Source organism: Pteronotus mesoamericanus, unplaced genomic scaffold, assembly GCF_021234165.1.
Source record: "Pteronotus mesoamericanus isolate MK-2021 breed Mesoamerican mustached bat unplaced genomic scaffold, CSHL_Meso_final contig_56, whole genome shotgun sequence".
Taxonomy (NCBI): domain Eukaryota; kingdom Metazoa; phylum Chordata; class Mammalia; order Chiroptera; family Mormoopidae; genus Pteronotus; species Pteronotus mesoamericanus.
This window is the reverse complement of record NW_026555201.1, coordinates 242,158-249,537: the sequence shown is the minus strand read 5'-3', so window position 1 is coordinate 249,537 and position 7,380 is coordinate 242,158. Positions and strand designations below refer to the sequence as shown.

Here is a 7,380-nt window from a genome sequence, read left to right as displayed (position 1 = left end):
TTTTTCTGGAAACACTAATTTATAGAAGACATCGGGCCAGTTGTCCTGGAGAGTGGTCTTTTGGATTTGACTGTTTTCAGTGTCCTTTAACTTGTTCTAGCTCCTGTTTTTGCTAAACAGAACTAGACCTGAGAGATTAGTCTGAAAGACTCAAGTGAAACAATATTCAGAATATTCTGCAAGGGGATAGACGGCGTCGCAGGAGAGGTGTTCTTTCTTTTTCAAGATTTTATTTATTTTGAAAGAGGGGAAGGGAGGGAGAAAGAGAAACATGACATGTAAGAGATACATGCTTCTCACATGCCCCCAAATGAGGACCTGGCCCACAACCCAGGCACGTGCTCTGACGGGATTGAACAAGCAAGCTTTTGGTTCGCAGGCCAGCACTCAATCCACAGAGCCACACCAGCCAGGGCAAGATGCTCTTTATGTTGTGTAACATCAGGAGATAGGTCCAGTTGTCCTACCAGTAGCCTGATCTCTTCGTTGTCCACTTGTGTATATTTTTTGTTGTTTGTTTTAATGACAAGCATTTTATTTTACTGAGAGAGAGAAAAGCATGGATTATTTGTTCCACCCATTTGTGCATTTTTTGGTTGCTTCTTGTTATGTACCTTGATGACATTCTCACCTGCCTGGCCAGGGCTGTAGAGAGATTTTTCTTTTTTACAGCTGGCTAGGAGATGAATATGTGCCCCGAGAGAAGGGGACAGCTGGCAGTGCAGCTCTGGTTGGTTGCTGCTATACACAGGGCCCAATATTACCAAAACTTTGGGCATCTTAATGTTTATGCTTAAGCTCCCAACTTATTTTTTTTTAATATTTTATTTATTTTTAGAGAGCAGAGGAAGAGAGGGAGAAAGGGAGAGAAACATTGGCATGTGAGAGAGACATGGCTCAGCTGCCTCTCGCATGCCCCCAGGGCAGGGACCTGGTCTGCAACCCAGGCATGTGCCGTGACCGGGAATTGAACTGGTGACCTTCCGGTTTGTAGGAGGACACCCAACCCACAGAGCCACACCAGTCAGGGCTAAATCTCACAACTTCTAAATGTTGGTTCAGTTTTTAAAAACTGCTTGGGGGGGCCCCCCCCAAAAATCAGGGTTTACCAATTTGCAATCTCTATATTAGGCAGGGATCACAACATGAACAAAAAACAAGTGGAGCCCTGACTGGCGTGGCTCAGTGGGTTGGGCATTGTCCCACAAACCCAAAGGTTGAGGGTTCGATTCCCAGTCAGGGCGCACACCTGGTTTTTGGGCCAGGTCCCCTGTTAGGGGCATGTGAGAGGGACTCACACATAGTGTTTCCCCCCTTCTCCCTCCCTTCCCCTCTCTCTAAAAATAAAAAAAAGTGGAAGCAAAGGATATGTTGAAGAAGGAAAAGACTAGTGTAATCTGGAGCATAGAATTTTTTGAAGGAAGTAATGGAGATAGGCTAGAAATAAGTTGGGGCCAGTGCTTGGAAGACAAATGCATGGCAGGGAATTTGGACTTTAATTTTACAGGTAAGTTTCTGAGAAGAGGAGTGACTTTGAACTCATAATTTTAGTGGCAATGGTAAGACAGCTTTGCAGTAATTCATGCAAGAGAGGATTAGAACTTGGACAGAACAGGAAAGAGGACAAGTGACATCCAGAGAGAGACTCTGACAGGGCTTAGTAGCTGACTAGATTCATTCAGCCAACATTTATAGCATACCTGTCATGTGCCAGACATGGTGCTAGGCATGCGAGATACACAAATAATTGAGAAACAAGTCTTAAAGGAATTTCCAGCTTAGTAGGTGAACTTGAACAAATAATGGGGAATACAGGATAGCATGTTGCTAATAAAGGACTAAGCACAATGGGACAAGAGGAGGAAAGAGGCGAACTACCTGCCTGATGGGGTGCAAAAGGGAAGGTTTCTCAGGGGAATCAGAGCTGAGTTCTGAAAAGGACTGGCTATGTGGAAAGGGGGTAAGAGATCAAGCATTTACTGTGAGTCAGGCCCTATTCTAAGTGTTAAACATCTAGTCATCCCAACTTTATAAAAGGCACTATTATTTTCTCCATTTTCTATGTGGGGAAACTGAGACAAAGGACAGAATTCACACAGCAATTAGAACTTGAACCCAGAAAGTCATTCTCGAGCCTGTGTTCCTAACCATTGCACTTAACAAGGGGCACTTAACCAAAGATGAGTCATTGATAAAGACAAGTTTCTATTCTAGTCTGTATAAATGAGGAGTGTCATTAACCTGAATAGGGAGGACAGGATGAGTAGGTTTCAGGGGTGAAGCTCACTTGGGGAACACTAGGTTGGAAGTGCTTCCATACAGAGATGTTTAGCCAGTAAATGAAAATATGGGTCTGGAGCTTAAGAGCAAGAAGTTAGAGTTAAAGTTGTGGATTTGGGAGTCATCTGCCCAGAGGTGATCAAGAACTTCTAGGAATGCAAACATTAAAGGAGAGAACAGGAAGACTAAGAATGGGAACTTGGGGGAAATTCCAGAAGTAATCTAGAATAAAAATCTGCAAAATAGATAAATGAGAGAGTTAGGTAATGCGTCATCTTTTTAAAATACTAATTTTGAAGTAATGAATCACTTAAATGCAGCTCATACACTAGCTGTGAAGCGGTTCCAGAATTGTTTTGTACAACAACAGCATTCCTCAAACAAGCATTAAGTTGAGATCATTTCAGCTCAAGACCTCTAATGATTTGCTTTATTGCATGAACTGCAGAGATCCAAGCCTCTTAACATTTGGAACAAGTCAACAACTTAGAAGGGTGTAGTATTAAATTCTTGTATGTTAGATTCCCACACATTAGCTCTCTAGTCACATAAAAACAACTTTGATTAAGATCTAAGAATTTGGAGCTGACAAAGTCAATATAGGGTTGGCATTAGCTAGTCATTGGTTATAAAATGGAGACAGAAGGAGCTTCATGAGAGAAGGAATTAGGGCTGTCACATGGAAACACCCAGCCTGATTTAGATTGGGGGGTATCTTACCAGAAGAATAAAGGATTGAAAAAAAGGGGGGTGATTTAGGCAGGGTGTTATTCATAATTGGAGCACATGTTTTTTTTGTTTGTTTTTAAAGAATTTATTTTTAGAGAGAGGGAGAGAAACATCAGTGTGTAGTTGCCTCTTGTGTGCACCTGCCACCCAGGCATGTGCCCTGACTGGGAATCAAACCAGCAACCCTTTGGTTCACAGCCCAGCACTCAATCCACTGAACCACACCAGCCAAGGCTAATGGGAGCACATGTTTGATTAGACAGGTGTTAAAGTTCCTGGACCAGGGAGTAGTACGATGAAAGCAGTGTTTAAGAGATTTAAGTGTGGTGAAACTGGGGCACCTGGAAGGCCACTGTAACAAAACCATGAATCAGATTACAGTATGTGATGGAGGAAGCAATGATGGGCATGGGGGGGAAAATGTCAGATAATTCTTAAGGTTGAAAACTAGATGGGATGGAGAATAGTGTCAACATAAATGGAAAAAGTTGGGAATGTGTTTCTGGGAAAGGAAGGGAAGTCGTGTGCTTTAAGTGACATTAGGTCAGCCATGTAGGCAGAGACAAACTAGAGATAAAAGGCCATGGTTTAGCAGAGAGGCCATGCCTGGAATGGTGGCTTGGAATTTTTGTCTTGGGAGGAGAGAAAAGAATGGAGCGTTGGTAGAATTCCACAAGAATGAGAAAACAAGTGTTCTTTTCTTTTTGCAGTTAAGTGTTATTTTAAAAACACACAGTTTGTGCTGTGGCTGGTGTGGCTCAGTGGATTGAGTGCCAGCCTGCAAATCAAAGCGTGTCTGGTTTGATTCCCAGTCAGGGCCCAGTCTGGGTTGTGGGCCATGTCCCCAGCTGGGGGTGTGAGAGAGGCATCCAATTGATGTTTTTCTCACACATCAATGTTTCTCTCCATTTCTCTCCCCACCCCCCAAAAATAAAATATTTTTTTAAAAATACAGTTTGTAAAGTAAAACCTTATCTTACTTGTTGATGAAACAGTGTTCTGAAAGAGTGATTTTAAATTGGTGTGCCACAAGAATTTTTAAAAACACGCAATATCTATTTAGTTGGGGGTTTCTCTTTCCCCTTAGATCATCAAATTAAAAAATGACAACGGCCAACACAACAATAGCCATCCACTGTGAATGAATCAAAATTATACCTATTTTTTGGGTCAGATTAGCAAACCGTATTTTTTGGCATGCTGCAGAATTTTAGTAATTGGTTTATGTGTACCATGAGATGAAAAAGGTTGAAAATCGCTTTTCCAAGAGAAAAATAAGAGTATAATGCCTCTGAAGCTCATTAAGAAATCAGTGGTTTAAAACACAGCAAACATTTCTACCACAGGGTATTAAGATACTATGGAGTTGGAGGCAGAAGATACACATTTTATTCAAAAAATGAAAGTAGAAAACAACGTGGTGGTTTGTGTCAGGTGTAGCTTTGTTGGTTTTGAATTATTGAAGGATTGATGCAGTGGAAGAGGGGGATTTGAATGTGTTATGGAAGGTTCCTTAGGAGATTGAAATGATTGGGATTGCAAGACTATGTGGAGAGGTTAACTTAAGAGCAGATAAGCAAAGCCAAATACCGAACCAGAAGAAACTACAAAGAATGCCAGTGGGTCTTTACCAAAAAACAAAACAAAACAAAAAAACAACAACAACAACAAAACCCCACAAAAAAACAGTGGCAGCCTGCAAACCTAAAGGTCACCGTTTCAAGTCCCTGTCAGGGGACATGCCTGGGTTGCAGGCCAGGTCCCCAGTTGCAGGCATGCAAGAAGCAACCCATCAACAATGTTTCTCTCCCTCTCTTCCTCCCTCCCTTCTCTGCTCTAAAAATAAATAAAATCTTAAAAACAACAAAAAAGTGCCAGTGGGTAGAATGTAATAAGGTAAGAATGGTGGTGGTGGAGGGGGCTGATCATTCAATGCAAAGAAAGAGACATGATTTGTTAGGATGGAAGAAGGATGAAGGCATTAGGGAATTAAGGTGGGCTGTAGAGATGGTAAAAATCTTGAAATTATCTAGTGTTCATGACAGTTGGAAGACTTGACCTCTCACACCTGAAAGTTACAGGGGAAGCATGTGAGAAGGAAAGGTAGGATATCCTATGTTCCAAAAAACCTCTCTCAATTTCCCCTCAGTCCCGATCCTCCATTTTATAAACCATGGCTGCTTCTTCCTTTTACAATAAAGTTGTTGGTTGCCCTCTGCTGGTTAGTTTTGGCTCTCCAGATATTTAAATCTGAGAGCATGTGCAAAATGGGATTCAGTAGGAAGCCCAGAGGAGATACAAATAAAATACACAGTCCTAACTCCCAAGGAGTTTATAGTACAGTCTGAGTGAAGATTAAAACATGTAACATAACTACTATAAAAAGCATCCATTTACTCAACAAAATTATTTTTTTAAATTGAGCAGCTCATATGTGCCAAGAGTTTAAAATTCTAAAGGGGAAGCAAAACTTCACAAAATAAAACTAGGATGTAGGACGTAGTTGGTGACAGGTGATTAGAGAAGAATTTCCAGGAAAACCAACACTTAAGTGAAGACTGAGTATAAAGTGAGGATAAGGAAGATTATTTCAGAGAACAGCATAAACATGGACAAACACTATACCAGGAACTAAAAGAATGCCAGTGAATGAAGGTAGGGAATACAGAAGAGTGGTCAGAGTAAAGAGACCAAAAGTAGTTATGGAAAGGTTTAAGGTCCCTGGTTACGTGTACATGCTTTAGTGCAGTTTCACAACTATTAACTCATGTAGTCTTCACAATTAACCCGTTTTCCAAACGAAAGCTCCAGCAAGTGGTGGGTCCAGTCTGCACTCAACCGCGAGAAAAGTGGACAGATTTGAGATAGTTGAGAGGTAGGATAAATACAATTTTTTAAAAAATTAACTTTTGCAGACGTGTATCAAAGGAGATTCCTTGCATAAAATCTAGTGAATGGTGGTGGTAGACTAATAGATTCCAGCTGGAGTAATCAAGAACCTCAAAGATGAGGAGTAAAAGGATGTGCAAGATGGAAAGTGATCACAGTGCCAGTGGGAAAGAGGCACTGGTGAGAGCGACCTTGGAAACAGCATGAGCAAATGGCATAAAGGTGGGAAACTCCAAAACATAAATGTGTAGAAAGCTCTATGAATTACTTTTGAACTCTCTGTCTTCTGGGGATTCTTCCTGGAGAAGATGGTGTTGTGCAAGAAATGATATTCAAAAAGAACATCCTCCACAAGTATCCTAGATATTCCCCACAATCAGAAATTGAGGGATATGAAGAAGTGGGTGAAGTGAGTACCGGTTAGAGAAGGGATTTATTCCCTAGCTTGGTTTATACACGGAGAATGTAGACAGTACCTGGCACATAATGAGCACTCAATAAAAAGTGATAGTCATTTTCCCACACTAGCTCCAGTTAGATCTGCAGAGTTTGTTCAATAGGGTACTCCCCCTAGCCCTGTGGTACTTGAGGTGCACCTCCTCAAGGAAATCCAAATGAGAGAACGCCGTTTCCGGCGTCTTCATAAATGTGTAATCCGACCTACGAGACAGGACTTCGGGTCATGACATCCAAAGGTACTCTTCTTTTCCTGGATATTCCAGTTTTGACTCTCATAGCACAAAAGGCATTCACATTTCCAAACAAAACTTAACCCTACTTCAAATCCTATGCTATTCCCCCCACCCCCACCCGAAATCGTGAAACAATGTCAAAGCTCTATTAGCAAATGTGAAGTTACATAAATCTGAAAGTGCCTCGTATCCTAGCAGCTGATAAGGTAGTACGTAATTAAGCTTCCGTGATCACCGCCATGCCCCCAAATCCAAGGGGTGAGAACTTCCGGCTTCTGTTTCCGAGACAGACAAGTAAGTGCATGAAAGACACGTAAGAAAATAAAGGGTTCTCTTTAGGTGTCCTAAAGTGGTAGGAAAAGAACAGCCGTCACGAACAGGATTCGAACCTGTGCGGGGAAACCCCATTGGATTTCGAGTCCAACGCCTTAACCACTCGGCCACCGTGACTTCCAAAACTACGCTCCGCTTTGCGCTTACAGAAGGGGTCCGCATTTCGGGGAGGCCAGGCCCCAACCCTCCCAAGTACCTTGATACCCCACCCCCCGGGCTTCTTACCTCTCTTCTATGCCATTCTAAGGAAAAAGAGTCGGGTGGCCCGGGAGACACTGGGAGGGAGATTCACCCGCTCCGCGAAGATTCAGCATCTCAAGGAGCGCACAGCTATTTAGGAGGCGATGGCAGGGCCTGCAAAAGCAGTTGGAGGGCAGGGGTTGCGTCCCTAGAGTGGCGGCTAGGGGACTCTTCGGATTAACGAGTGAGACGGGTGCTCGGACGCGGAGTTAGAGAT

At 42.5% G+C, this 7,380-nt stretch overlaps 1 non-coding gene across 1 annotated transcript; it reads right to left on the bottom strand.

Moving 5' to 3' along the window:
• Positions 1-6,958: 6,958 nt before the first annotated feature.
• TRNAS-CGA (transfer RNA serine (anticodon CGA)) lies at positions 6,959-7,040 on the bottom strand. The gene has a single exon. It is a non-coding gene; the product is annotated as a tRNA-Ser (tRNA).
• Positions 7,041-7,380: the final 340 nt, after the last annotated feature.